This window comes from Bidens hawaiensis, unplaced genomic scaffold (genome assembly GCF_021521415.1).
Source record: "Bidens hawaiensis isolate Kalapana, Puna unplaced genomic scaffold, B.hawaiensis_p1.1 tig00028814_1, whole genome shotgun sequence".
In the NCBI taxonomy this organism is placed as follows: Eukaryota; Viridiplantae; Streptophyta; class Magnoliopsida; order Asterales; family Asteraceae; genus Bidens; species Bidens hawaiensis.
The window spans coordinates 176,990-183,283 of record NW_027494737.1 but is presented as its reverse complement, the minus strand read 5'-3'; positions in this window follow the sequence as shown (position 1 = coordinate 183,283).

Below are 6,294 nucleotides of genomic sequence, written 5' to 3'. Positions count from 1 at the left end.
AATGGGTTACCACAAACATAACATCATTTTCTTCAAGGGATCCTATAGAACTCGTCAGATTTATGATATACTTGATGTGGTGGTAAAGGTGATTCTTGGAAAGGAACATGAAAGTTATCAGATCTGTAACCTCTATCATCATAATCATTTGTGTAATATGAATCAACATAATTTTGTTTATAAGGACCATAGTAGTTGTTATCAAAATTATTTTACAGTTGAGGATTGTTCCAATGATTAGTGTTTTGTGAAAAGAGTTTATGTGAAGTGAAATGTATTTACTCCGTGTACTTGCTTTTTCATTCTCAAGAACTTTTTTTTATTAAAGCCACCATCAACTTTACATTACTTTGATGAACAACTAGTTACTTTTAACGAAACTTTCATCATAAATAGTATTCACATTACTTTTAATGAAACTTTCATCATAAATAGTTTCACAATCACTATCTGAAACAAAACCATCATTTTCATTAAAAGCATTTTGAGAAGTGCCAACATCAACACTCTTACAAATTACATGATCATTTACAAATGATAATAAAATATTTTTCATGGAACCAAAAGTATTATTATTACAAACCGAGTTGACAAATGATTGTATAGATTCACATTAGAATCAAAAAGTGAATTTAAAACTCTTTTCTTTCCATAACCCATGTCGTTTTCCACACACCCACTTTCTTCTACATGATCTGCTGAAGAAGATAAATCACCATTAGAACTATCTGATATAGTCATGGGATCAACAGTTTTGGAGACAGGAGGTATAAATGTATTTATTTTTGGCATATGACCAATACCATAAACCATTTCGTCCTCAGGTGGGGTATTGAAACTAAAGTGACGTAGGCTATAGTAGTTCTCATTAAACAGTGGGGGTGTTGCGTGTTATCATATCCTATACTTGTATTTTTTTCCACCCTAATATGTGCCCGAATAATCCCATCCAGTTTATCAGACGCTAATTCAAATCTATCTACGGCTATCTTTCATTGAGCCAAGTCTAATTCTAGCTTCTCAATTTTAGCATTAAACTCTACTACACGTCTTTTGTGAAACTCAACTAGTTTGATAGACTAGAACAATTTCTTGTTTAATTTAGCCATATCATTATTTGAGTTTTAATTCTGGTGGCAAATATCTTCTTAGCCTTTTTGTAATCATCATTCTGACATTTAATGCTTAGATTTTCATCTATTAAGGCAGCATTATGAGTCCTATAGCTCTCTATTTTGTTAATTCAAGCTTAATAACAGATTTTTTGTACCACGGGAATGTCTGAGACGGTTTGGCATGCCTCTACAGAAGAGCTTGATGAGGGTTGGACTTCATTCACAAACAACATCCCAACGAAGGTCAGGGAATTTATTAGCTCACATACTTGGCCATCCTCCCAATCTGGTTTAGATGCATCAACTGACAAAGTGATCGTGGCCTTTGAGCTTGATCTCGAGTTCCCTTTAGTTGTCTTTCCTTGACTGATTCGGGGAACTCTAGGTTTTGTGGAGGTGCTTTGATCAACGGCCCTTTTATCACTTCTTCTTCCACTTTCGTTGTCGGCAACCTCAGTAATCTTGATATCGTTGGCAGGCTTTGTTGGTTTTGTGCACTCTCTCGCGAAGTGCCCGGTCTCATTGCAGCTGTAGCCCCGAAGCTTGTCATCGTCAAACCGAATTCCATTCCCATAAGAATCTCTAAAGATGTTCTTACCATACTTCCTCATGAAGTTGGAAGCACGGTGAACAGCTATGGCCACCTGGTACTTGATGTCCATCTTTTTTAGATCTTTCTTGCTGATCTCGGGAATGTCTCCTTATTGAAAGGAAGGAGGTAGAAGTTTTCCCAGCAACAACTCCTCATGACTTGCCATGAAAACATGAAATAATGCAACGTTTGATTCATCAACTTGAGGAGGGGAGTAGGATGAACTAATGGCAGGCTTCTTTACCCCATGAGCTTTAAGTGCTTGCTCAACAACTTTATCAACTGCTTCTTGAAAGGAGCTTAAACTGGATGGTCCTTGTTGACTTGAAGAGGTCTTGAATATTGAGTTATGTGTCGATTGATCAAAAAACATCTTCACCCCATCAACAAGATAAATAGTGGGATGTGTTTGGCTAAGAAAAATTGTACTGACTCCAGACCTAGTAGAGATTCCAGCATGATTTAGAGAAATGATGTGGTTACCCAATCTAAATTTGTCATCCATTTCAAATGACTTGATGGTGGATGCCAAATCAGAAAGAGAAGTGATATGTAAGTTCGTTATTCTATGGATGTTGATCACGGTACTGTTCCAAGTGTAAGGTAATGAGTTCAACAACTTGTCATTGATTTTAATCTGTTCATAATCAATGCCAGCACTGTTCATCTTGGTGATCAATATTTCAAACCTATGAATACCATTTCCAACAGTTTATCCTTGTACATGGTTGAACATATTGAATTCACCCTTCAACATGGCTTTCTTGTTGTTCCTCATCTCTACATTCCCTTCAAATTTGTTAACCAGGGAATTCCATAGGCCTTTAGCAGTGGTGTGTCCCCTCAAAGTTTGAGGATTTCAAGTGAAAGGCACACAATTATAACACCATAAGCCTTTTGATCATTACTTAACATCTTTATATCATCATCATTATAGGCCGTCACAGGCTTGGGAACCGGTCCATTAGCAGTGTCAGTAGTAGGAATGTAAGAACCAATCTCAATTGATCTCACGAGAGCATAGTCAGTTATTCTTATGTTGTTCTTGAAACGTCACTTGAATTCTTCAAAGTGATTATCCCACTTAAGTAGCTTAAGGGGTTTGTTGGTAGTCCCAACCTCATTCTCAAAGATTATGATGTTCTTTAAGGTTTCAGTATCATTTGGCATCATGGCAATCAATCTTTTAGTTCAAACAATTTCACAAACAGATTATGTTGAAAGCTTTAAGTACTAACCAATCAAATTAGAAAGGATTAGAATCAAAATGGTAAATCAATCGAATAGGATTTCAATCGAATTGAATAGGAAATTAAATCGAATCGAATTGAAAAGGCAATCAGATCGACTTGAGATTCAATTCGATAGGTTTTGAGTTTCGATTCGAATGGTTTCTTAACTCGATTCAAATGGTTCTATAACTCGATTCGAATGGTTTGTAGTTCGATCATATCTGATTTTTGGAAAGTACGGATTGTACGTTTGCACGTCTTTTCACACTTTATCTACTCTTTGAAACTCGGTTGAAATACTTCAACACTTGTAGATCCAAAAACCACCCATTTTAAGGCTTAAAACACAGAAATTCTTGAACTTTAACACCCTTATCAACACAAGAATACGCAAACAAACTTCAAAACAACACGAATTATTCAAACACACTTCTTTCAAGTTTGCAAATGCACTTATAACACACAAGTGAACCCGTAGACCCAGTTAAACACTTGAATACAAGTCTTCAACAAACAAACAAAACCAAAATCAAGGTTGTGACCCAAGAACCACAACAAGTAGAGCTGAAAGCTCTAATTTCAATTGTAGGTCCCTTGGATGGATCAAACAACAAACAATTAGTGTTCTTGGATCAATCAAGACCACTAGATAGCGGAAATTACTAGTGGTTAACCAAGATCTCAGATAATCTTGGAGAAAATGGAAGCATTGCAGCTCAAACAGTTGTGCTTTTGATGAAGAAAACATGTCGTTTAAAACACAGGTTTTATAATATGTGAGAATTATTAATGCTACATTTGCATCGTTGTATTAAGGCTCAGAAATTATTAGAACCTATAGCATTAGGGTTTAGTATTTAGCCCACATGCCTATTTATCTGTATATATTGTAACCCTATATTGAGTATCAATCATCATTCATCATATCATTCAAGCACCAAAGACCCAACCATAATTACTCATACCAAAATAAATAAAGCATAGTTTTGATTCACCGCCACATCACATAAACTAAATAAAACTCAAATGATAATAAAAACTAAACAAAAATGTGAAAACCAACATTTACCCTCCACCAACCACCATCAAACCAAACAAAACCAAATCAACAGTTGCTAGAGTTAGGGTACTCCCTTGAAAAATGCCCTTCCTCGCCACAGTTATAGCACCCACCACCGCTGCCACCGCGACCACCACCAACATAACCACCAACCTATAGTATTAGGTTCTAATAGAAAACGATGTGAACAATAATTGATTTGCTTCTTTAACGTGTGATGATTGTTATTTGATCTCAGCTTACATGCCCATGTTTTATAAAAGTTGGTAACTTATGTGGTCATGATGGATTGTGGACAAAGACAAAATAATAGATTATGCTAAACTTGATGACAATGTAATCTGTTTTTATTATAATACTAGGTTAAATGCCCGCGTATACACGGGTTGGGTAAACTATATTAACAAAACAACAAAACAATGTGAAATAATTATAATAGTTTGGTATTAGATGAATGAATATGAATATGTATTATAGATTTAAATAAAATAAACTTTTTATAAAATAAAAAAAAAAAAAATTAGATGGTAAATTTTCATTAATCTCTAAAAATTTCTTCATATAAAACATTTGTAGTTACTCTCTTCATTGAATATTAGAAGATTGACTCCATCTCTAGTTTTAATCTAGAAAGTGTAACATATATCTCTAAAAACTTTCCTTGTATATAATGTTTAAAATTTATTTAAGTAAATTTTTCTTATTAATAGCACACGATTGTTACTAATAAATCATCTAATAATAATATTATGATTTGATATAGGGATTTATACTTTTAAAAAGAATAGTGTTTAAAAAAAGATTGATACAACTCATACAAATATTTAAATAAAAAATACACGAAGTTTAATAAATATATTATATTATAAAGTAATATAAATTAATATTTGTGTTTAACATTCAAAAATATATATAAGCAAAACACCGGATACCAAGAGTTTAAAAACAATGCTAATCCACAACACTGAAAAGTACTTTAAAACATAAAAAAAAACATTATCTTAATACAAAAAACAACTTCACTTTTTCAAAGCAACAAAATATCTCAAACAATATGAAACCATTATAGGTTTGGGATAGCAGCAACGCTCGTCAGATATTTGGTCATATTCACATGTATTTTTCCTGAAAGGTATTTATCAAGATTTGATGCACATGATCGTGCAATATCGCATGTCTGAAAATGAAATTACCGTTGTTGGATTGTTTTCAAAAACTTATAACATTTAAACATTTGTTTTTTATGTGAAATAAACAATTTTAATAAAAAAACATAGGATAGTAAAATTATATAAAAAAAATAGTCTTTAAGCTTTGAGTATGTTATTATTATAATTTTTTTTGGAATATAATTGAATTTATAATTATAATCGAAAAGTGAAACATTTAAAAAGCATGTAAGATTTTCAAGAATTAAAGTATTAAATGTAGTTTATAGTTTAAATGAAAAAAACAGATTAAGTATAAAATTTAAAGCATTCACTTTTTCTAATCTGAAGTTATTAAGACTAATATTTTGTATAAGTCATTAAATGATAAAAAAATAATGGAATGTTATATTAAAATTTTAAAACAAATATTGTAGAAGGTCGTCATTAAGAAACATTTTTTTTGTTAAAGTTAAATATTGTAGGAAAAAACATGTTAGAATTCTAATGCTTTGATGTGATACATGGATAAGTTATTAAGTTATGGAAGGTTTTAAATGATTTATTTTAATAAAATAATTAAGATTTAAAGATGAAAAGATAGGGGTGCCACTTGACAAAATATTAGACCAATTAAAGGATATATGGTAGAATCATCATTTTTGTTATTATAATAGTAGATTTATTTAAACAACAACATAAAAAATGGAAGGTGTCGGTTGTAAACAATTATTTTTTATACACACCATGACTACAATATAATTTTTTTTTGTAAAATATTGTTATTAGTGTTTGCTTTGAGGTTGTTTCATAAATAAGTGTATCTCTTTGGACGGATCAAACAACAAACAACTAGTGTTCTTGGATCAATCTGGATCACTCGCTAATGGAAATCACTAGTGGTTAACCAATATCTCGGATCTTGTGGTGTTGGGTTATTACCCGAAAGTTGAAAGGTTTGAGCCGTGAGGAGAGGGGAGAGTAGGTGAGAGGATAAGAGTATGATATTTTGGTAAAGGGTTATGTATGCATGAGTATGCATCACCTTATATAGGTGAGTGTATATCATGCACTCTATCATTATTAACGGCTCAATGGGCTCAACATTACAAGACCTCGGGTCTAAATACAATAAATAAACCGACAA